This window comes from Stegodyphus dumicola, chromosome 3 (genome assembly GCF_044657685.1).
Source record: "Stegodyphus dumicola isolate Sdum_Otavi_A_Nest chromosome 3, ASM4465768v1".
NCBI lineage: Eukaryota > Metazoa > Arthropoda > Arachnida > Araneae > Eresidae > Stegodyphus > Stegodyphus dumicola.
In genome coordinates, this window is record NC_140770.1 from 273547115 (window position 1) to 273572547 (window position 25433).

Sequence of the window (25433 nt, forward strand, 5' to 3'; positions counted from 1 at the left end):
TGAATTCTAAAATAAAAAAAAATGATAACGAAATGAGATCGGCTGGCAAAATATTTTCAGAGCTCAGAAAAAAATTCTGAGATGTAAAAAAAAAAAAAAAAAAAAAAAAAAAAAAACCTTTTGTCTGGGTATGTTGTCTCACCGTTTCTAAAAATAGACCAGAACCCAGTCTTTTCTTGGAATTCTATTCTTTAAAAGGATGAGTTATGGTCTATTTTTAGAAAGTGGGAGACAACATTCCCAGACAAAAGGGGGGGGTGAGTTAATTTTTATCATGTCTAGAAGACATGATAAAAATTAACAAAAAGTTTTTTTTTTTTTTTTACATCTCATAATTTTTTTCTGAGCTCTGAGAAATTTTTCCTAGCCGATCCCATTTCGTTTTTCGACTTTCACTTTCAACTCTTCACTTTTCTATAAAAGCATTCCACGTTTCTGTTCAGAACAGTGTCTCTCTCTACACAAATCTGAAATCCTAGTCACGAGAGAATATGAGACTAGAAAAATAGTTTAGCTTATTGATCTAAAAAATGTCCCATGCTAGAACTCAGAATTATAATCAGAGCGGGGCTTTCCAGTATCCACTTCCAAGATTTTAGATTTGTCATGGGTGACATGTTCCCAAATTCATAAATTCTTCAATTATAGTACCCTTCTTTGACAAATGGCTAAGAAATTCTTAAAGAATCTCATGATAAAGATTTAGCTATCTATATATAACATTATGTTTTCTTTGGACTTTACGCACAATTTATTGTATCCCCACCTTTCCAAGATTGGTTTGAAGAAGTGATCAAAAAAATGGGTCTGGAAGGAAAAGGGTGCATTTCGAGAAAAGAAAAGAGGACCCTCTTTTTCTCGCAATGCACCCGTTTCCTTCCAGACCCATTTCTTTTGCCTCCTCAGAACTCTCTTTCTTTTCTCCTCCCTCTCTCTCTTAAGAGGGATTGAAAGAAAGAGGCTAGATGGAAAAGTTTCTTTTTTTTTCTTTCGAGAAGATAAAAAAAAATTTGGAGGAGGAGCAAATTTTTTTTGGGTGGTGGTGGTTGTTTTTTTTAGAAGGTGATAACTTTAGTGACATTTAAAGAGACCACCAGAGGATCCGTTTGAGTCTCGACGACCTTTTCTTGACGGGGGTCTGTCTGGCAATAAGCGCTGGCATATTGTTTAGGGTAAGTAGAAGAATCCGTCATGCCTGGATGAGGCGGTATGTAGCGCACTCCCAGATTAAAGAGGGTGATGAAGGGAAATTTCTCCCCCGGATAGAGCAGTCGATAAACGGGTTGATTGGGTACAACTCGAACCAGCGGCTGAGTTAAAATGCTATACACCCAGGCCAGAAGCTGATAATTTTTAGGATTATTTTCGGCCAGATGTAACATTTCTTCGCTGGAGAGGACATATCCCTCTTGAGAACTGCCGAGACTCTCAAGATCTTTTATTTTCTGAAGACGTGGTGTTCGTCGAAAAACACGGAGAGAATGTCCCAGGTTCTTTTACTGGAAGTATGAATCAGAGGCAAAATGTCCGTAGCGTTCCAAAACAATCTTCCGTCATCCACATAACAGCGAATGCTCACAAACTCATTATATAAGACGCGGATCATCATCTTGAGTAGAAATATGGATACGCACAGCAGTCTCTCTCTCTTTGGGAAATAGTTTCTGTCTTCCACTCGCCTCTCTATATATACGAGAAGACCACGTGATGGGCGACGTGACGGTTGACTTCTAGAAAAAAAAATCAACTTTGTCTATCTCTCTCTCTCTCTCTATGACCTTCTATTTTTTTTCCTAAAGGACACCCCGTCACCTTCTCAAAGGTCATGGGATTGAGAGGAACGAAAGAAAAAAAAATCAATCATCCTTTGTATACTACCTATGACCTTCTCCTAGAGACCCCTGTCATTTTCTTCTCGAGAGCTACGTGATGAAAGCTTTTTTTTATTCTAAAGTTTATCAACTTTGTAGACACATGACCCCGTCACCTTCTCAAAGGCCATGTCGTATGGAATGGGACCCTTTTGGTTTTTTCTTTTGAGAAAATAAAAAATAAAACAACTCTATAATCATCTCTCTATGACCTTCACAAACACTCATGTTTTATCATTTTTTTTTATTTTAGAATTCATCAACCTTGTTCCTCCTCCTCCCCTCTCCCTCTCTCTCTCTCTCTCTCTCTCTGAGGAGTCTATATAAACGGATCGCCAGCGAGCTCTTGTTCATATCAGACGAGTGTTTCGCCTTGAGAACGGAAAAAAAAATACAAAAGCCATGCTGCTCAAACTGGAATATAACGATGACTATTACGTGCACGCGTATGTGGATCTAGGATTCCTGTACTGGAATGCCAAAGATATCTTGACTCTCTTGCCTACGAACGTTTCGCATACGACGAGTGTTCTTTAAGTCTTTTTTCCTAATCGACACCATTTTCTTCGACTAGGCGATTTGGACAACTACTCCAAAGAATGGGGTCAACCGAACCAGATTGTCCTCACTTCGAATGAAGCGGCTTTCGTCGCTTCGAAATCCCTGCATAACAAGTCGCTCTTCCCTTGGATGTGTAAAGTATTCATGAGACCTCTGACGAAAATTGAGGAGGACGGGGAAACGTATATCACCCTCCGAGAGACTGTGCAAGACGAACAAGAAAGGAAAAAGAGTCCCCTCTTTTTCATCACTCAATTCGGGATCCATCATCTTCCCAAAATCATCCACAGACATCAAGCCTTCGTTGAAAAGTATCAGAAAGAGGATGATGGTGGTGATGATGATGATGATGATGCGATATGGTCTCCAGTCGCTTAAGGAAGGGGAAACGTTCTCCGCTTTCCCTATTCCATAGACTGGAGAGTTGAATCAGGAGACCAAAAAAATGGGTCTTGGAAGAAATGAGTGCATTTCAAAATGCATTCGATTCCTTCCAAGACCCATTTTTTGGGCCACTCTCTCCTCCAATCTTGGGAGAAAGAGAGAGAAAAGAAATTTATCATCTCCTATCCACCCAAAAAGAAACTATGTATTTTTGTTTTTCTGGATGCGGCCGAATTTGTAGATGAATCGTCCAGAAACCGGCCCTCAAGCCCATTTTCAGACTACTTCTATACATATTCGGTCATCAAGATGGTCCGGGGACGACTTTGTTTGGAAATCATTTCTATATAGATGGTGAAATTTGTATAGCCATTTCTAAAGAATCTCAGAGAAAACTAAAAGCGAGATTGCAAAAAAAGAAATAGCCTCCAGTGAACACAATTCCAACGACAGTGGATAGGAAAAGTGAAGAGTTGAAAGTGAAAGTCGAAAAACGAAATGGGATCGGCTAGGAAAAATTTCTCAGAGCTCAGAAAAAAATTATGAGATGTAAAAAAAAAAAAAAAAAAAAAAAAAAAAAAAAAAAAAAAAAACTTTTTGTTAATTTTTATCATGTCTTTTAGACATGATAAAAATTAACTCACCACCCCTTTTGTCTCGGAATGTTGTCTCCCACTTTCTAAAAATAGACCATGACTCATCCTTTTAAAGAATAGAATTCCAAGAAAAGACTGGGTTCTGGTCTATTTTTAGAAACGGTGAGACAACATACCCAGACAAAAGGGGGTGAGTTAATTTCACTTTCAACTCTTCTCTTTTCTATAAAAGCATTCCACGTTTCTGTTCAGAACACTGTGGGCTGTTGAAAAGGCAACACGCCTCCCTCTCTACCCTAATCGGGAATCCTGATCCAGGTGTCCCCCGCTTCACGCTACCCATCTTCACCCATTTCTAAAGAATCTCAGAGAAAACTAAAAGCGAGATTGCGAAAAAAAGAAATAGCCTCCAGTGAACACAATTCCAACGACAGTGGATAGCTTTTTGGGGTCCTTCCAGATATATTACCGGTAACCGATAGGTTGTTCAGTGTCTACAGCACAGACTCAATGTACCCCCTTTTGTCTGGGAATGTTGTCTCACGGTTTTCTTTCTCTCCTGATTCGTCTCCTGATTCTCTGTCCATTTCCATAAATATAGGGAAAGCGGAGAACCTTTCCCTACTTATTTCTAAAAATCTTTTCTTTATTTTTTTTTCTCCTGAGTTTATGTATATATCAATTAAAATACTTTTGAGAACGGTCATCCCAATTCTCTGTCGTCTTTTCGGTTTCATTGTCCCAACACTCAGTGGACATAGTCTCAGTCGATTTTGGAGCATGGGTCGTCTGTTCATCGTCCCAACACTTAGTGGACATAGTCTTAGTGGATTTTGGATCATGAGTCGTCCGTTCATTGTCCCAACACTCAGTGGATTTTGTCTTTGGATCCTCTGAAGATATTTTGGAGGTCTCATGAGATTCTTTGGAAGGTTCGTCCCAACAGGCTGCTGGATCGTAATGGGGAATATTTTCAGGTATGTCTCCCCAACCCTCCGTCTTCCTCGAGTTATTGGAGGAAGTTGACGACAAAGAAGAAGAGCCCATGAAGTTTAAAGGCGTATGCTCATCCGGATGTTCCATCACTTGGAAACAGGACAGATTATCCCATTTTTGGATGAGGTTATCGTACGCTTTTGGGGACGGATCCTTCTCTAACTGATCGTAGGCCTTATCAAAAGCTTACAGAGGATTGTCTGCTTCCTCCTGAATCCTCTCCTCTTTCTCCGTTCCGTCTGGATAGACGTGATTGATATGAAAATCTCCTTCCATAATATGCCATCGATAGTTGCGCACTTTGTTTTCGGCACAATGGAAATATTTCATCCTTTGATGATGTCGGGCACATTTTTCCCGATACTTCCAAATGATTCCATCTGGCACATAAATTTCCGTCACGGGTTTTTGATAATCCAAGGCTTTAGCAAAGAATTTAGCTTTCTGGCATCCCACCACATAAATCGTGGAGAAGCTGTGAGTGAGCGATTGGAGAATGCGTCCTAAATGGTTGTAGGTCTTAACTCTTCTAATCTCTTTGAAAGTCTTTCCACTTGCTCTGCTAAGGTTTCCTCGGTACTCATGATCTCTCTTAGTTTAGGGAAGTCTTGACGTATTGGCTAGAGAACAGAGGGTCTTTTTCTCTCTATACATATATCATGTGGGAGCGTGTAATTTATAAATCCTTGTGAAATATTTCTACGTCTTGTGTAACTTGGAAAATTCTTCTTCTTCTCGTCGATTGGGCTGGAGTTATAGAAAAGAAATGGGATTGGAAAGAAATCAACATATTACAAAAAAAAGGAACTTTTTTTTCTATTTTTTTTTCTCTAGGGATTTACATACCATTTCATTCATGAACATTCAAGGGTTCTCTCCAAGACCAAATTTTAGAAGAGGACCACAAAGAGTACACATGAGGATCCTCTTTCAGGTCTAGGTGAGATAAGGGTTGAGACCAATATTCTTGGGTCTCTAAAGCATCCCAACTTAGACATTTATTATTATTATTATTAGAAAGTTCATCCTCCTCCTCCTCCTCCTCCTCATCGTCGCACGAGTTCTCCTGGGGAGATTCTTCCGCCTCCTCTTCGACAGCTTTGCTCTCGAAGGGGTAACAATGTAATTTCCGGAAAACGTAACTACCCTCCATCAAATGGTATCGAAAATTTCTCACCTTATTCTCGGCACAATGAATCATTTTTTGAAAATATTGGTGTCGCGTGCATTTCGACTTGTTCCGCCACTCGGTTTTCCCTGGGATATAAAACTCGTAAACGGATCGCTGGCAGAGCTTGCTGAAAAATTCGGCTTTATCGTATCCATTGACGTAGATCACCTCCACATTTTCGGTCAGTATTTTCAGGATCGTAGGAAGATGATCGTAGGAAAGACGACCCTCGATCCATTGCAGGCCGTGTCGGTTATTTGTAGTCTGGTTGACCACACCTTGATTGCGGGACGATAAGTCATCGTAATGGACAGGAGGGAGAAAAATCATGGATCCGCATAAGGTTAAATCGCAAGTGATGTAGCCCAGTTCTTTCAAGATGAAACATATATCTTTCGTCTTTGGATCATAACAGTGAAAGTATTCCATGTCCAGAACAATGTAGGAATCTTTGAGAGGTTTGGCACTCAAAATGTCCATCTTCTTCAATTGAGGAAAAAAAGAAAACAAAATTCTCTCTCTCTCTCTCTGTGTGTCCTGAAGGAAAAAATGGATAGCGTTCTCTCGCCGTCTCCTCTTTTATATATATAGAGAGAGAAGGTTGCACGTGACAGGTCGTATGAATTCTGGGAAAGGTCACATTCGTATATATATTTGTTTTTTTGAATAATATCGTGCGTATCTCAATACACATCCATCATAATAATAATAAAGGTCACCTTGGAAAGAAAAAGAAATAAAAAACATGGAACTCGTGCTCGACTTTGAAGGTTTCTACGATTCTCAAGAAGCCTTTATTGTGAAAGAATTGGCTTACGTCACATTGGACGGTACTTCTCGAGGGGTATTTGTTTTTAAACCCCCGTTTCCATGGCAAATGCTCACCGAGAAAGAAAAACGAACCGCTGTGTGGGCGAGTGATTATTATCACGGCTTGTCGTGGTACGAAGGAGAAATTCCGTACAGTTATTTTCCATGGGTGTTAACGATGTTGACGGAACCTTTTTCCATGATTTGGGTGCGAGGAGAAATGAAACGGCAGTTTTTAGAGAAATGGTTGCAAAGATCCATTTATTGCATTTCGGGATCGACGCAAGAGATTCTCAAATACGATGGGATCGAACACATGAATTGTCCTAACCATACAAAAGGTTTTTTCCATTGCGCTCTACAAAAAGCGGTTCGGTATCATTATTATTTAACGACACAGAGAAAAAATTCGCAAGGTCGATCCTGCACAATTCAATCTTGACAGAACTCATTAAAAAAAATACATATATCATGTTACTTCTTCAACAGCACAGATGGTTCTGAAGCGAAACTTGGAATTTTGAAATAATAGATCAGGGAGAAATCATTCTTAATAAATGGTAAATATCGAATCGGCTGGGAGAAAAAAAAATTTCTCAGAGCTGAGATAAAAATTCTCTAATAAAAAAAAAAAAAAACTTTTGGCTAATTTTTATCATGTCTTCTAGACATGGTAAAAAATTAATGACCCTCCCTTTTTGTCTGGGAAGGATGTCTCACCCTTTCTAAAAATAGACCATGACTCATCCTTTCGCTAATGGCAATCATTCCATGAATGAATCACGATTTGTTTTTCAAAAGAGTGAGACAACATTCCCAGAAGAAAAGGAAAGGGGGTCGTTAATTTTTATCATGTCTAAGACATGATAAAAATTAACAAAAAGTTTATGTTTTTTTTTTTTTTTTTTTTTTTTTTTTTTTTTTTTTTGAGTTGTAGAATTTTTCTCAGCTCTGAAAATTTTTTTCCAGCCGACTCGAGACTTTACCATTTATATTTACGAATAGTCTTTGGATTATTTATTTATTTTCTTTTAAAAAGAAAAATTCTGAGCTAGACCTATCTATTGGCTTAACATTCTGATCATAGAAACAGTCTAGAATCTCATTTTATTTTTCGAGGCTAATGCACGGGTTCTCCAATCAAAAGGGTTACTATAAAGGGCTTGGTTTGAATGCATTTATCTGCAAATGTTGTAGGATTCTGTTGTTGAGAAGGGGGTATATTATTATTATTATTATGATGATGATGATGATGATGATGATGATTGTGGCAGATTCGTTTTCTAGATGGAAGTCTAATCTCCTCCGAAGACCTTTTCTGGGGATCGTCGATAGATGGTTTTTCAATAGGAATCGTTTCCCTCGGATCCTCAAGAGATAGAGGGGGGTCCTGTCTTGAGACATGGAGCGGTCTCTCCTCCTCCTCCTCCTCCTCGAGAAGTCTTGAGAAAGGGAGAGGATTTTCGGTTCCCTTATTCTTGAGGGGTCTTGACAAATTGAGAGGTCCCTCCTCTTCGAAAGAGAGAGAAGTTTTGGTTCCCTTATCCTCGAGGGGTTTTGACAAATCGAGAGGTCCTTCATTTTCGAGGGGTCTTGATAAATGGAGAGGTTTTTCATCTTCGAGGGGGTTTGATAAAGGAAGAGGTCCCTCCTTCTCGAGGGGTCTTGATAAATGGAGAGGTTTTTCATCTTCGAGGAGGTTTGACAATGGGAGAGATTTCTCCTTCTCGAGGGGTCTCTCTTCCTCAAGGGGTTTTGAGGAAGGGAGAGGTTTTTCATCCTCGACGGGTTTTGACAAACGAAGAGGAATCTGAACAGGTTTCTCCTCATAACCATCATTATCGAGGAGGATGAGGATAGGCTTTTGGAAAGGTTTTTTCTTTTTCTTCTGAACAGGCTCCTCTTGATGCTCGGGGAGAGGGATGGGGTAGTTGTTCCACCATTCTATTTTTTCTTGCTCGAGGATTTTTTCAAAAGTCGTGGCCTCTCTAAGATGAGACGAACGAGGAGAGTCCTCGAGAAGAATATAATAGGTATTCTTCCCAGTCTTCTCGATCGAGAGAGGTTCGTGCAAACATTTGTGCAACCATTCACTAAAATGAACGAGAATCCCTTTTGTCTTCTCAAGACGATGCATAATCCTATTCATTTGCGAGACGGTTAGAAAGTGGGACGTGTAAAAATATTTGGCTCGTTTCATTAACAAAATTTGTGCATCCAAAGGTGGAATGTCCCGAGCCATCAACACGTTTTCGTCGGACAAAAATTCGTCCCGCATCTTTTGATAACTCCCCACGGTATAATAACCCGCACATTTTGAAAAATCGGAGGCTTTCAGGTAAACGACTCTTTGGATGATATAAAAGGAAAGATCAACATATTTATATTTGAAAGGAATACACGTAGTGAGCTGGGGATGCCTCCTCATGATCCACTTGGACAAAAATACGACTTTGGGGCTCTCCCCTTTTATTTATAGAGAGAAAGAGAGTGTGACCTTCCCTTCCCTCCTCCTCCTCTCTCCCTGCTTCCTCTATCTCTGGACGTCCTTGGATTGGAAAGGGTGACTTTGAAAAAAAAGGAAAGTCATGGTTGGATAATTTTTTGTTTATTAAATTATTACTTTCACTTCCTCATTCCCACACACATTCATCTTTTTAAGAAAAGAAAAAGAGGTCATGGAGATAAGATTTCTTGGAAAGAAGAGAGAGAGAGAAACAAAAAAAAAACAAATAAAACGGACGTCATAGAACCTCTGTGTGTGTCTGTGTGTGTCTATATAGATATATAAAAAGACGAGAGTACTGGGCGAGATCATTTCTTTTCCATTGGGAGCCATGTCGCTATTAGACGTTTTTCCAACTCAACGGATTTCGAACGGGGAGGATTTGAAGACGCTAAAGCAAATCTCCAACTTGAAAATTTTTTTGGCGTGTCATTGTGCGACATTTATTCCGCATTTACCACCTCATCAAGCGATCGTTTCTTTCAACCAAGATATCGAATCCTCCAACCTGCTCATTCAGAATATATACAGAAATTTATTCGAATCGCAACAAACGAAAGAGGAATCTCCCTTCTCTTGGAATCGGATGGATCGAGCTTTGAGACGGCCCATTCAAACAGACCGGCGATATACGGATCCGCGCACGAGTTTTCGGTCGAAGAATATTTTTCTCACGAAACGATATTTTACGTTTGGAGTGAGAACGACGGCTGAGGACGAAGTTCATATTGTTCAAACCACAGCCGCTCCTCTCGCCTATTACGAACCATCGTCCCCCAATCTGAAGGAAAGAAGTTTTAAAGTCAGCGACAGGATGAAATATAAGAAATATATTCTAAGACCTTTTCAAAACTATGTCGTTCCCCCGAAAACGCAATATCTCATCGTCACAACCCAGAAGAGTCTCTTTCTCGTCGATCGGTGCTCGTACTCGCTTTGGAAACAATTGAAAGAGGAGATTTCTTTCCAATCGCCGATGATGTTTCAAGAAAAAGAAGAAGAAAACCCTCCGCCACCTTTACCCATCCCTTCCTTAGATGATAAGAGGAGCTGGACCAAACCGTCGTCATGGCCCGAAACAAAATCGACCCGGCAACGGAATGAAATTGAAGTCATCACAATTGAAGATGAGGAGGAAGAAAAAAATTACCTCTTAAAAAACGGTCGACTTACCGGAACCTACCTGGCGTGCAAGATCCGCTTCAGAATCCAGAAGCTTCTTCTTCTTCTTCTTCTTCTTCCCCGACTTGTTCAAACAGGCAACCTCTTTCGGACTCCTCACAGACAGAACTTCTTCTAGTATCCTCTTCTTCTTCTCCTCCTCCAACCTGTCCCGACATCGTAGAGGTAGAATGTCAGACGGGTCCACAAGCTTCAAAAAGTTCCGACATCGTAGAGGTAGAATGTCAGCCGGGTAAACAAGTTCCAACAGGTCCAGAAATCATGGAGGCAGAATCACAGCCGGGTTCACAAGTTCCAACGGGTCCAGAAATCATGGAGGTAGAATTTCAGCAGGGTAAACAAGTTCCAACGGGTCCAGAAATCATGGAGGTAGAATCGCAGCCGGGTCCAGACATCCTAGATCCCTCCACTCATCCCAAAGAGACTCCAAGTGTTTCAAGACAGCCTTAAGAGGATCCAGCCCTTCCCGTATGGAATGATTATATGGACTTACAAAATTTGGTGCAACAGGAAGGAGAAGAAAATAATCATACGGATGGGTGGGTCAAAGACTGTTTAGATCATTTAACCTCGAATGAAATTGAACTGTTATGGAATTGCATTTGTGAAATCACATCGGAAATGGGATAAAAACCAAAACAAAGAAAAAACAATTTTTTTAATAACAAATTGGAGGAGGGTCATGATGTCAATTTTTAAAAAAAATATTATATAGAGTCCAATCTTGGTGGTTCACTTCAGTTTTCCAGCATGAGGTGATCCACGTTTCCCGAAATATGGATCCCATTCCAAGAGAGATTGTGTAGAGCCTTCAATTCAGTTCTTTTTTTTTTTTTTTTTCTACTAAGAGGAGAGGGTCCCCAAAGGGCTACCCATGTCCAAAGAGAGAAAGTGTAGAGCGTTCATTTCAGTTTTTTTCCAAGTTTAGGGGAGGGAGGTCTCAAAATGACACCCCCCCATTTTCAAAGAGAGATGGTGTAGAGCGTTCATTTCTGTTTTTTTTCCAAAGTTAGGGAGTTTTCAAATGGCTACCCATTTCAGAGAAAAAGAGAGAGAGAGAGAGAGAGAGAAGGTGTAGAGCGTTCATTTCAGTTTTCCAACATTAGAAGGTCCCAAAATACCTTCTGAATTCAAAGAAAGATCGTGTAGAGCGTTCATTTCCAGTTCTCCAAGATCAGAAGAAGAGGGTCCGCTTTTCCCAAAAGGGCTTTCCGCATTCAGAGACAGCGAAATGCAGACTTCAGTTTTCTCCCTCCCCAAGAATAGAGGGTCCCAAAATGGCTTCCCATTTCAAAGAGAGAGGGAGAGGCGTTCATTTCCATTCTCCAAGATAGGGTCGTCTGCTTTTTCCCAAAATGGCTTCCCAATTAAAAAAAAAAAAGAGAGAGAGAGAGAGAGAGAGAGAGTAAAAGGGTGTGTAGAGCGGTCATGTTCATTCTCCAAGATAGGGTCGTCAGCTTTTTCTCAAAATGGCATCTCCCCATTCAAAAAGAGATCGTAACCAATTTTTTCCAGTTTTTTCCAAGATGGGGGGAGAAGAAAACCTAGGATGGAATAACACGACACACAGAGAGAAAGAGAAAAAAAAACGCCATCTTGTCATTTTCTGATAGGGTACCGGTGTTCGAATACTTTTGTGACCGACTGTCTGATTATACTGGGAGAACCATAAAATCGGAAAAGCGATGGGTTTCACAGTTAACGAGGCAATCGAAGACAGACTGGGAAAGAGAGATCCTTTTTTTTTAGCTGAGAAGCAGATTGCCCTGGAAATCCGTGACTCTAACCATATAATTTCTCCATAGACTCTTTGAACGGTATTCAGGAGACATCCTCCATGAGGAAAAAAAAATCTCCCCTTCCCCTTCTAAATCGACTGGAAAGAGAATGAGGTGGAAGAGATCCATCCACGAGAGATCATACTCTTGAACGTCAGACAAATATGAAGTCGAATAGCTTAAACAAAAAGTGCTTGAAATGTCATCGAGTCTCGAAAATCTAGGCCTCTCTGAAGGAAATGAGAAAATGGGAATCTGCGTTTTTCTTCCTAAACGGCTAACATTCATCTGAAGTGACACTCGAAATGTTTAAATAGATAAACGAGAATCCATTCTTAAAAAAATGACGCTGTGTCGTCAATTGGAGAATCGAGTCGGCTGGGAAAATATTTTGAGAGCCAGGAAAAAAAATTTTCTAACTCTAAAAAAAAAAAAAAAAAAAAAAAAACTTTTTGTTAATTTTTATCATGTCTTTAGACATGATAAAAATTAACTACCTTCCCCTTTTGTCTGGGAATGTTGTCTCACCGTTTCTAAAAATAGACCATCACTCATCCTTTCTAAAAAGAATAAAATTCCAAGAATGGGTTCTGGTCTATTTTTAGAAACGGAGAGACAACATTCCTAGACAAAAGGAGGGTAGAGTTAATTTTTATCATGTCTATAAGACATGATAAAAATTAACCAAATTTTTTTTTTTTTTTTTTTTTTTTTTTTTTTTTTTTTTAAGAGTTAGAGAATTTTTTTTTCCCGGCTCTCAAAATTTTTTCCCAGCCGACTCGATTCTCCATTGACAAGACAGCGCCATTTTTTTAAGAATAAACTCTCGCTTATCTATTTAAGCATTCCCAGTTTGGCTTTAGATGAGTGTCAGCCGTTGAAGAAGAAGCATCCTGTCACTTGGGAGAGACATATTTTGAGGAGTCAACATGTTGTGTGGACCGTTGAGATCGATTTTTCTCTTCCCATTGTGTAGACATTGTTGAGCGTTTTGTGAAACTTTGAAAGAATGGAGGGGTTTTGATGGAGAATATTTCTTTTTATTGAATTTTTTAAAAAAAAGATTTAAGATTGACATTTTATAACAGGTTTTACATGGAAAGAAGGTTTTTCTTCTAGTTTGACGACTTCTTTTTCTTGGGAGATGTTTCTATTGGAAAGATGGAAGGAAAGACGATTCCCACATTGAAGAAGGTTCATGAGAAACTCGTACGGATCTTGGTTCTCTTCTCGAGCCGAAATATCATACGAAATCCGGGACATGTTTTGCAATCGCTCCAGTTCCTCCTCGTATTTTTGCTTGCTCGCCAATTTCATGCGGGGACGAAACTGGTCCAGAATATACAATTCCTGGGGTTGAGTCACTCGAGAAAAAGCGACATTTTGCTGAAATCGATTAAAAGGTCCGTGCATGTAAATTGCGATCGACGGAAAGGTGGCTCCTTGGGCTTTATGAGCCGTGATCGCTTCGGCTAACATCAAAGGAAACTGTTCGCGATAAAATGCGAGTGTTTTCGTCGAACAGGTGTCAATACGAATGGAGACGCGATCGATAGGAGCTAGACTATTCGAAAATTGCAGCCAGACTCGCGTCACAACTCCGTCTTCATCCTGGTCTATTTGGTGTAGTGTTCCAATTGCTCCATTCATCCATCCTTTGGATCTGTCGAGCGTTTTAGTCAATTGATATCGCGCTCCTCTTTGTAAATGGAGGACGGATTCGAGATTCGCCATCTGAGATCGATGTAAATGTTGACTCCGTTTCATCATCCTCTTCCGCAATTTTTCGCTCTCGGAATAAATCACGTCTCGAGCCAGACACGAACAGTACGTCCCTCGGGATTGGAGACGTTTCATATTATATTTCTCTGCATTCTTGCTCGAAAAACAGAGAATAATAGCTTCGCGAGGAATTTCGTCGAAACTGCGAACGCGGGACTGAAAAAATGCCACATCGTCCGGTTCTAAAAAGTGATTTCTCGTTAAACGATCGAGTCTCTCCTCGTAATCCAGAGAGAATCGCATACATTCGACTAGTTCATAGTAGAGCGTGGATTGAGGCGTCCACCACCCTTCAGAATAAAAAATGGGCATGTCGCGAATCGGTTGGAGCTGCTGCAAATCTCCGAATTTAATCATATGCACATTCCCAAACGGCTTATCCGGCACATGACACAATTGTCGAAGTTGCTGGTCGAGGCGCGAAAATAAATTGGATCCGATTGTGGAAACGTCATCCAAAATCACCATCCGTAAAGGAGCATACAGGGGTCTGTAATAGTCTAAAGTCTCTTGGGTCAGAGGTCGAACAAAAGTCCCGTTCATTTGAAGACGCAGGGCATGATGCAAAGTATCTCCCGTAATGTAAACCGCTCCTTGAGCACTGAGTGCGAGTTTGAGAACCGAGCACGCTTCGCTAAAAAGAGGCGTTCGAATCAGAGTTTGGTATAAAGCTTGGATCAGGAAAGATTTACCCGTTCCGGCAGATCCTTGCACAATAATATCCAGAGGAGGGGGACGTTTTGATTCAGGTAACGCGTAATAGGTGTACAAACGGACGAGAACGTAGATCAGAAAATTGTATTGCTCTTTATTACATTGTCGAATACATTTTTGATAGGCTTCTTCGGACCACATATCCTTATACTGCAAATTCGTATAGCTTTCCCACTGCTTGGGAGGAAGATATTTCTTTCGCGGTCGAGAGTTCTTTTTAAGAACAGCATAACGTTCCTTTTGAAGTATTCGTTCTCGCTCTCGATTAGCTGAATTGCTTCGCCAGCGTCGTTTCTGTTCACGCATTCTTTCCCTAAGACGTTCTCTACTGGATAGGCTCATCGTGACACCACTCAAAAAGGTGAAGTGTGTGTATAGAAAATCACTTCCTTTAATTTATATACATATACTTTTTGAGGAGGAGGAGGGGTGTGTGTGAAATGACCTCGTCTCGAAACGAACCAATAGCACTTCGAGAAGACTTGGAACGAGATAGGTTTCTTAGAAAGAGAGAGAGCGACACAAAAAAAATATATAAAAAATCAGAATGATTTATCCGTCGACCTCTCGGCTAAAAGTAAACAAACAAAATTTGAAAAGGTCAAGGTGAACTCACTGAATTCATCTTAGAAATCAGATAAGAAAAAAAAATGAGGGTACCCATGTTTCCTCTTCAACAACAGACTCATCTAAAACGAAACTCGGAATGCTTACACAAATAAACAAGAATCCATTCTTAAATAAAAAATGGGGACGTCTTGTCGATTGAGTCGGCTGGAAAAAATTTCTGTTACTCAAAAAAAAAAAAAAAAAAAAAAAAAAAAAAAACTTTTGGTTAATTTTTATCATGTCTTCTAGACATGATAAAAATTAATGAACCCCCTTTTTGTCTGGGAAGGATGTCTCACTCTTTCTAAAAATAGACCATCACTCACCCTTTCTAATAGCAACAATTCCAAGAATGAGTCATGGTTTGTTTTTTTCGAATGGGTGAGACATCCTTCCCAGACAAAAAGAGGGGACAGTTAATTTTTATCATGTCTATAAGACATGATAAAAATTAACCAAAAGTTTTTTTTTTTTTTCAGTCAACTTGGCTGGACAAGACATCTCCGGATTCTTTCTGGAATGGACTCTATGATCTATTTAAACATTTCGAGTTCCGAGTTTCGCTTCAGTTGAGTGTGAGCCGTTCAAGAAGAAGAAACCATCCTGTGACTGGAGAGAGAACTATTCCTTTTTCTATTCACCCATTGTGTTGAACCGTTCAGATATTTGCTTTTATTAATATTTTTTTTTCCTAACCCACCCGTCTTTAAACAATAGAATAGTTTGAAAGGGTCAACCCATTTTATAGATATCAACCTCATACCCTCATCTCAACGGGTCTCGAGTGGGAGGAAGGAAGGAGCAGGCGACGAGAACTAAGCATGTCTGTTTATCGAGTAGACGCATCGGGGAAAGAACGATACCCGACCGACCCCCAACATCCTCATTACGAATTATACGTTACGGATCCTGAAGGAAATCCTATCTTGGCTCGAGACGAAAACGGTCATGAGTATTACGCGGTAGATTTAAACGCAAACCAATACATTTTAGCTCCTCGACGGTATGCCCGAACGTCTTTTGGACGAGAATACCACCCGAAATTTCAAAATGGGGACGAGTATTCGCTTTATACGTCTGTTTTATTCCCTTTGCCAAAGACGAATCGGGGCATGAAATGTATCCTAAAAAGGCGGATGGAGTCGAATATTGTTTAACGGCCGGCGATCGAATTCGTTATGCTCGCGATGCTTGGGGAAACGAGTTTTATCCTCGAAGAGCGGATCAGCAAACGGAATACCTCTGTGAAGAAGTGGGGTATGCGAAAAGAGCCGACGGATCCGAAACGTATCCTAAATTTTATATCTACACTTCTGGTTAAGATCTCTCTCTCTCTATTGAAAGAGAAGAAAATAATAAAGAGTGTGTTACTGCAATGGAGCATTCTGACGCGGAACCTGTTTCGTATTCCATTTGGTGTGTGAAATGCCGAACCAAGACCGATACGGTCGACGTCCACTATCGCATGTCGAAAAATCGACGGCCGATGGTCACGGGAAAATGTCAGGCGTGTGGAACCAAGAAACAACAGTTTATTACAAATGCTTCCGTTCCACCTGGAATTCAGTTCCTGGTTGAGGAGGAAGAAAAAGGAAAATGTTCCGAGTAAGAAGAAACAAGTATATTCAAATCAAAAATTGGAAAAAGATGGATCTTACTATTATCTGCTCTCCTAAAGCGGGTGGTTCACCTTTACAGTTTGGCATACAGACGGATTCGCATAATCCGGTTCCAAGACTCGTGAATTTTCCTCAACCGGCAACTCCACCCTTAGATACTTCTTCTTTGAATGAGTTTTCTAGCATTCTGAAAGAATATCTAAACGTCGTGAGAGAATTGATTCTTCCCCTGCATCGAAATGTTGAAGAAAAGAGCTCTGAATGTGGAAGCAAGGACACGGATCCAAAGCCAAATTCGGAGCGTTGAAAGGCATAGGTGAAAGTCCATTATTAAAAAAAAGAAACAATGGTCATATCATGTCTTGTCGATCGAGTCGGTTAGAAAAAATTCTCTAGATGAGATTGAAAAAAAAAAAAAAATTTTGGTTAATTTTTATCATGTCTTAAGACATGATAAAAATTAACTCTCTCTTCTTTTTTGTCTGGGAAGGATGTCTCACCCTTTCTAAAAATAGACCATCACTCACCCTTTTTCAAGGCAATTATTCCAAGAATGAGTCATGATCTATTTTTAGAAATGGTGAGACAACCCTTCCTAGACAAAAAGGAGGGACAGTTAATTTTTATCATGTCTAGAAGACATGATAAAAATTAACCAAAAAGTTTTTTTTTTTTTTTTTTTTTTTTTTTTTTTTTTTTTTTTATCATTTAGAAAATATTTTTCAGAGCTCTGAGAATTTTTTTTCCCAGTCGACTCGATGATCCAAACAACAAGACATCCAAAATTTTTTCTAGAAGAAACTCTCGCTTCTCTATTTAAACCCCTCGCGTTTCCAACTTCAGATCCGTGTGTGCTGTGCACTCAACCTAGAATTGCGCTTCTTCTCCCTCCTGGAAAGAGCCTTTTTTTCTTAGCTCTTAGCATTTTTTCTCAGCTTCATTTCCATTCTCCTGGTTTCTGTCTCCTCCTTTCCGTTAACACTGCAAAATTTCTAAATTTCTTATCACTCGGAGCTTGGAAATCTGTCATCAAAAAAAAACATGACATAGCTCTGCTTTCAAGGAGTCGGTTTAGATTCGTCAGGGTCATGGCAGATTTTCCATGACGGCTCTCCAACCTCAATATTAGAGTTTGAAAGGAATAAGGTAAAAAAGTTCGTCTTAGATATCCAACGAAACGTAAAAAGAGCGACGAGGATCTAAAAAAGCTACGACCCTTTCCAGAAGGGGAGGGAGCAATGCATATTCAGGTCAGTCCACAGCATGAACTGCACGAAAATGAAACGACTTCCGCAGATAACAGAATGTTCGAGATGTCTCTCGTCAATCAAGTCAGCTGGTAAAATTTTTCTAAGAGTTGAGAAAAATGTTCGCATACCTTCACAGAAATTCTTTCCAGGAGGGAGAAGTGTGTATCCAGGTCGAATTCACAGCACAGACTGAACTGAAGTTGGAAACACGAGTGGTTTAAATAGAGAAGGGAGAGTTCCTTCTAGAAACAATTTGGATCTGTCTTGTTTGGATCATTGAGTCGGGTGGGAAAAAATTCTCAGAGCTTTGGAAAAAATTTCTGAGTGATAAAAAAAAAACTTTTTGTTAATTTTTATCATGTCTTCTAGACATGATAAAATTAACTCTCTCTTCTTTTTGTCTGAGAAGGATGTCTCACCGTTTCGAAAAACAAACCGTGACTCATTCTTGGAATAATTGCCATGAGAAGGATGAGTTTTTGTTTCGTTTTCGAAACGGTGAGACATCCTTTCTTGACAAAAAGAGGGGACAGTTAATTTTTATCATGTCTATAAGACATGATAAAAATTAACAAAAAGTTTTTTTTTTTTTTTTATTGTTCAGAAATTTTTTCTCCCCCTCCAACCAACTCAATGGACTAGACGATAAGTTTTTAAGAATGGACGTTTTGTTATTTATGCAGATATTCCGAGTTTCGCGTCAGGTAAATGCGCGCTCACCTTAGATTGGATTCCCTTCAGACAGGTCTAGAGATTGGATAACCCATCAAGAATTTTTCAACAGGTTTTTGGAAAAAAGAAATCGTCAAGAAGTGAGTATTGATTTTGATATTTTCTTTTCAACCTTGGGTCAATTTCTAGTACATTCCTATACTAATTCCATTGTATTTAAAAAAAATAATGTCAGCACGGACTGATCTGACCCGAAACGCTTGCCCATCCAGTTGGCTGCTGGAGGGAGGGAAAAAAAAAGAAATTTGTTTTGAAGGATATGTCAATTCTTTTCTAAAAATAGATTTCTAAGAAAAGAATGAACCTTTGTTGGAAATCGATCTTTAGAAACATGTCTAGACAACATGTTGACAAGAAAAAAATTCTTTTTTTTTCCTGAGAGTGAAATGATTTTTTTCTTTCCACCCACTTTTCTTATTCTTTGGGAGGAAGGAAGAACTTCTCTTCCCCCCCCGCCTTTTTTCCTCTAGTATTTATATAGATCCGAGTTTTTCTGCTTACAGGGTTCATTCTCGTTCTTCCTTCTCAACCGAGCAAAACTAAAATGTCGACCGATGCCGTTGCAGTTCTACCTACCCTGGTGGAAATCACGCCCGTCTGTCATCTCGATGTAGCTGATCAATGGGAACCTCTCTCCCGTTTCGAAGAATGGTTTCGGGACCCGGAGCGTATGGAACAAATCGTCCAAGAAACCATGTGCTATTTATCCTGTTACGATGGAAAAATCCTGCATTATTTTTCGTCCATCGAAGTTTTCAAGCACTTTGCTTTCCAATCGATGATGGAGGCTGGAACCTTTCACTTACACGCTTATCTGCGATGGGAAAATGTGATCGTCGTCGATGCTGGAAATTTTTTAAAACTGTTTTACGTTTCACCCGAGTGGGTTCATATTCTTCAAACCGGAGAAGCTTCTATCCGTCTTTATGGATGGGAAATGGAATCAGAAGCCGACGGGTATCGTATGATTCCCTATCGACTGCGAGCTCGCTCCGTGTACATTATTCACGGACCTCTTTACTACCAACTCCAATTTCATGACAAGACGGTGTTTGCCGTAGACGCCCTCTCCAGGAAGAAAATGGAGTCTTTACGAGCGTTGCATCCTGAACAGCATTTCCAATTCCCTGCTCGCGAGGAAGAGAGGAGAAGGAAAAGATCCAGAAGGAGGAGACACCTAAAGAGGTACTAAAAAGAAGTCGGAAGGTAGAAGCATATTTGTTTTTTCAATAACGGAAAAAAAAACTGTGGATCATTCTTTGTATATTTCTTGGAAAAAAAAGAAGAAAAGACTAATAGTCATAATAGAGGGAGTTAGGAGGGACCCTATCTATATATATAGCTCTCTATATAAATCGGAAGCGTCAACAGGACGGTCCACCGAAAACAATCTACCTTATCTTTCTCAGAGCAGAGTGGAAGAAAGGCCAAGATGCGTGGACTCATTGGAAGCAAAAAAATTCGAGTGGTTTAAATAGATAAATGAGAAAAGATTTTGAGAGGTGTTGTTTTATGGATGGAGCTGGCTGGGAAAAAAAAATTGGCAAAGCTCAGAGAAAAATTTCTGAATTGAAAAAAAAAAAAAAAACTTTTTGTTAATTTTTATCATGTCTTAAGACATGATAAAAATTAACTCTCTCTTCTTTTTGTCTGGGAATGATGTCTCACCGTTTCGAAAAATAGACCATCACTCATCATCCTTTCTAAAATAATAGAATTTCAAGAATGGGATATGTTCTATTTTTCGAAACGGTGAGACATCATTCCCAGACAAAAAGAAGAGAGAGTTAATTTTTATCATGTCTATAAGACATGATAAAAATTAACCAAAAGTTTTTTTTTTTTTTTTAACTCAAAATTTTTTTCCACAGCGCTGAGAAATTTTTCCCAGTCGACTCACTCATCCAAACAAGACATCTAAAATTGTTTCTAGAAGGAGCTCTCATTTTTTTCTATTTAAGGAACTTGAGTTTCGGCTTCCCATCAGTCTGTACTCTGCATTCAACCTGGATACCCATTCTTTGGAGATAGGGGGGAAACTTTCGCAGTTTTTTTTTCCTGAAACCCTCTATGGATCAGAGAATCTCACACATATCCTCCTCCGTGGATCGAAATGGACTGACCGCCATATCTGTTTTAGATAATAGTTTTGAATTTTCCACCTCCTCTCCAAGATTGGACTATCTCAATATTTTTTTAAAGAAAAACAAAATTATTTTTTATGATTATTCTACAATTTTTAGGTTTTCTTTCCCCCCCCACTCCTCTTTAAGAAGAATAAAAACATAAAGCACATTGAAACAGTTCCGATAAATTTTGAAACTGAAAATCCATCACTTTGTTCTCCACGGGACTAAAATAAGTTTCCCCGGTCTGAAAATCTTCTTGGATTTGAAGAGGTTCTCTCATCACACTCTGAAGCCAGGTCGAAAAGAGGAGAGCGTCTGGACCCAAATCGTTGAGCAGTTTTTCCAGGGAATCGAAGGTGATAAAAGGGGTATAGCGGGGAATCCGGCTAGGTCGGTCCGACGTATCAATCCAGAGATCAGTCGTTAAGGATCGGTAAGGGCGAAAAGGGGCTCGAGAGATCCATTGCTGAATAGTCCGTTGACTTTTCGAACTCATCCAAGTCCCTTGCTGGGAAAGGCAAGTCACGAGTTCCGATCCTCGAAAATAGAGCGTGCCCGACCCCAAGTAAAACGTGAGGGGAATTGTCTTGGCGAAACGGAAACGAATCGCGAGGAAAAAAGACTCTCGCCGTAACCACTCCATGGCATTTGGTTTTCTCTCTCTCTCTCTCTTTCTCCTGAGGATGAGATGGAAAAAAAAAGAAAAGACAACTTTTCTCTCGGTTTCTTTTATATATAGGAAGAGAGAGGAGAAGGAGTGTTCTCGAAAAGACTCATGGGAAATTTCCTCTTCTTCTTCTTTTTGGGGTAGGTGGGAGGAACTCGTTTTTTTTTTTGGCGGAGAGAATGCGTCGGATGACATCCCGAGACATTTAAAAAAAGAATAGATAGGATGGATTCTTCAAGTGGGAAATGCGGGGTGGTTAAGGGATCTTATTCCATTTTTTTTACTTTTCTAAATAACAATTAGAATCGGGTGGATTCCATTTATCTCCTTCTAAAAAATATAGCAACACTTGATCCTTTCCGTCCTTTTTCATTTCCTGTTGACGTGTTAGATACTTTAGAGCCTCTTCGATTTTAATTAAGTAACCCCGATAGACCATCCGATCATCAATACTCCCGATATTGCGTTCGAGAGCCATTCTATAAGCAGCTTGAGATTGGAAAGGAGAATAATTATCAAAGTAGGTATTACGGCGTAAATGTTTAGGATGTTCGACTATAAAAGAATATTGTGTATAAATGCATTGATCTAATCCCGTAAATTCTAGTTTGATTAAGGGATACTGAGCCACGTCCGAGGGTTGGTAGGAGAATCGGTAGCCGGACTCTTCTTCAAATTCCTGATACGCGACTCTGAACCATTTGAATCGAGGGTCGTCGTCTTTCTTGAAGCGTCTTTTATCCATTTGTCCATGCGGGAAATCCCATTCATCTTCATAAGCTAATATAGCCTTGTACCGATCATAATCGTCTTGTAAATTGGGATGGAGAGTCGAATAAATATGGTTTTCAAATTCATCTTGAAGCACCGATATTTTTTCCAAATCGAAGGGTGGTTCGATACGTTTATTTTTTAAAAGCTGAATTAAATAATTTTGAAACAGTATGGCATTTTTCAATGAATCATCACCACCTGTCCTGATGAGGTCTTTACCACTAAACCATATGAAGTAGAGTATTTGTTTCTCTGGATCATCTGAAAAAAGGAAAAAGAGAGAAAAATTCCTTGATTACCTATCCACTCAATGAATACATTTATGAACAGCAAATTTCACTAATTGTTGGAGCGCTAGCATGGCCATAAATCGATGACAAGATTTCGATCGACAAGATGGACATTGCTGTGGCTGACGATGTTGAGGTTTGTAAATAACAGTCCATAAAAACTTGAGACGTACCTTTTGATGAATTTTTTCTCGAGTGGGTTCATTCGCCACGTACAGTTTTTCAATATGAAGTCGTTCCAGATCCGCATTCAATTGCTGAATAAATTCCTTCGTATGTGTTTTCAGGTCTCTGGCTATAAACCGGACGCAGTTCGTAAGAGTATATCCATCAGAGGTGACAGCCAACACACCAACAATTTTTTGGTGGAGCTTGGTCTGTGAGGACTTCTTCTTTCTAGAGCACTGATGAGTGGATGACGAGGGAGGAGAAGACAGTATTTCCAAAGAATGAGTTGGAGAAGGAGAAGACTTTTTCGGTACTCTAAAAACGGGTGAAAATGGTCCATAAAAAGTGGGTTCCGTATCTGGAATATCCTCAAAGGGATCTTCTTCACATGAAATGACTAAGTTATCCGTTGCCATGTGTTCGCTATCTTTTTACGAAACAGAATGAACCCCGATTTCTTTTTCAACCATTTATATACTAAGAGAGGGGGGGAATAAAATAGGTAGAGGTATCGAGATATCGTTGAAAAATATTTTTAAGAACTAGGAGAAAAAATTCTTCAGTAAAAAAAAAAAAAACCCACTTTTTGTTAATTTTTATCATGTCTTTTAGACATGATAAAAATTAACTCTACCCTCCTTTTCGTTTTGAATGATGTCAACATGTTGTCTACACATGTTTGTAAACAATAGACTTCCAAGAAAAACATGATCATTCTTAGAAATCTATTTTTAGGAAAGGTGAGACATCATTCAAAACAAAAAGGAGGGTAGAGTTAATTTTTATCATGTCTAAAGACATGATAAAAATTAACAAAAAGTTGTTTTTTTTTTTTTTTTCAGCCGATTCGATTGACAAGAAATCCCAGTTTTTTTTAAGAATGGAATTTCTCTTCTATATATTTCAGCATTTCAATTTTTGATTCAGATCCCTCTGTGCTGTTGAAAAAGCCTGCACTTCAACTCTTCTGGAAACAGTTTAAGCCATGTCTTCTCTCAAGATTCTCTTTAGATCCAGCAAAGATGTGGATTGAGTCTCGTGAAAACAGTTCATTGTTCAAGAAATTCATAGAAGGATGGGGAGGTCTTTTTAAATGTATTATTTCTTTTTATTAACTCTTTTCTTATGTTTACGACCTTGACAACTTGTTGCTTTCTCAACTTCAGGTTTTTTGGTCGGCTGTCTAAAATCAGCTCTTACCTCAGTGGACGATGCATCAAATTCCATTGTACTGAATTCTCCATTTCCCGAAAAGACTTCTTTCAACATGTGGATGGCTTCTTTGGTCAATTCTAATGTTTTATCTATCGTCTTATTCTTTTCATTTTCTCTACGTTGGAGGATAGCGGGAGTTAAAAAAGGATTTTGACAACAGGGTTCAAATTCTTTCGTTTTGTCTTTGCGATTATGACGATGTATTTCTATAATCTTGTCATCCGTATCATCGGGGTTTATCCATATTTCCAAATCTAACTCTTTACCTTCAGAATTTTTGGGAGATAGATGAATAAGTACAGGATCCATCGCCATGGTTAAATTATTGCTTCTTCCTTTTTTATTCCTCTTCTCCCTCTTCATTTTTTTTTCAAAGTTTTTTTTATATAATCCACTCTTCAAGTCCCATATTCAACGAATATATTTCTGGCTTTCTTTAAAAGCTTGCAATAGTCACTGAAATCGGTATCGTATCAAGTAGGCCAGAGCTCCAAAGTAAAATAATAGAATTAAACAGACGACATAATAATGAATCTTCAATACGTTGCCCAGTAAAGCGAAAAGAATCGTAGGACCTGCCGTTACCAGTAGTAAATGAATGGCGAACGTTTGTCTCTTCGACCATCCTTCCTCTTTGGGGCTTTCGTCTTCCTTTTCAAACCGACTCAATTCTTGGTCCGTTTGAAAATTTTTCTCGATTCGTTTGAAATGAGATGTCATTCTTGACCTCTCGAAATTTTAGGAACACTTGTTCCATGTACAATGACATAATCGTACGCTGTGTTGCCTCGCAAGACCCGTTTTGTGAACCGTAAAACCGACTGATTCTCTGGACAATAAATCGGTCGGAATTCAACAGATTGGTCGGTCATACATTCTCGTTTTCCTGTTAACCTATGCTTTTCGTCTATGTGTGTATATTCCAAAACACAGGGGGAAGATAGATCGCCCAGAACTCGATGCACGTAGGGTCCACATTCACAGACGTGTCGTTCGGCGTCCCATCCTAGTCCGGGCACGTTCCACAAATCTCGAACGCAATAATCGACAGAACAGACCCACGGAGATGTTTGAATCATTCGATTACCTCGTCGATCTAAAGAATGGCATTGACATTGGTATCGGAACGATCCATCTTCTAACGTTTCGTAATAATCGGCTACTTCTTGAGCGGGTTGTTGGGTTTGACGATCTATTAAAACATTGAGAGAAGGATCACGGGCTTCTGGATGTTGACAGAGATGGGTGAAAGAGAAACGAGGAGCACAGAGCCATCCCGAGGCCGAAAAAATAGGAATTTCCGAGGAAGAAAGACAAGCGGTCCGGATTTTTTGGGGAATACAATAAGTACCCGGTTCGAGATGATTCCATGTTTTATCAGAAAGAGTGAGTTTTTCGTAAAACGTGGGATTTGTTTCACAGAGCTGAGAACAATCGCAATGGCTATCGGGACACTGAAAGATTTGGAAAGGGCAATACGTCTCGGTTGAAATTTCTGGTAAGGCTAATGATGATGAGGGAGGAATAGAAGGCATACGGAGATCGGGTTTATAAAAAAGATTCAAGAGAGTCACTAGAAATACAATGCATAGAATGATCGCGCTCGGGTGTATCATTTTTCTTTCTTTC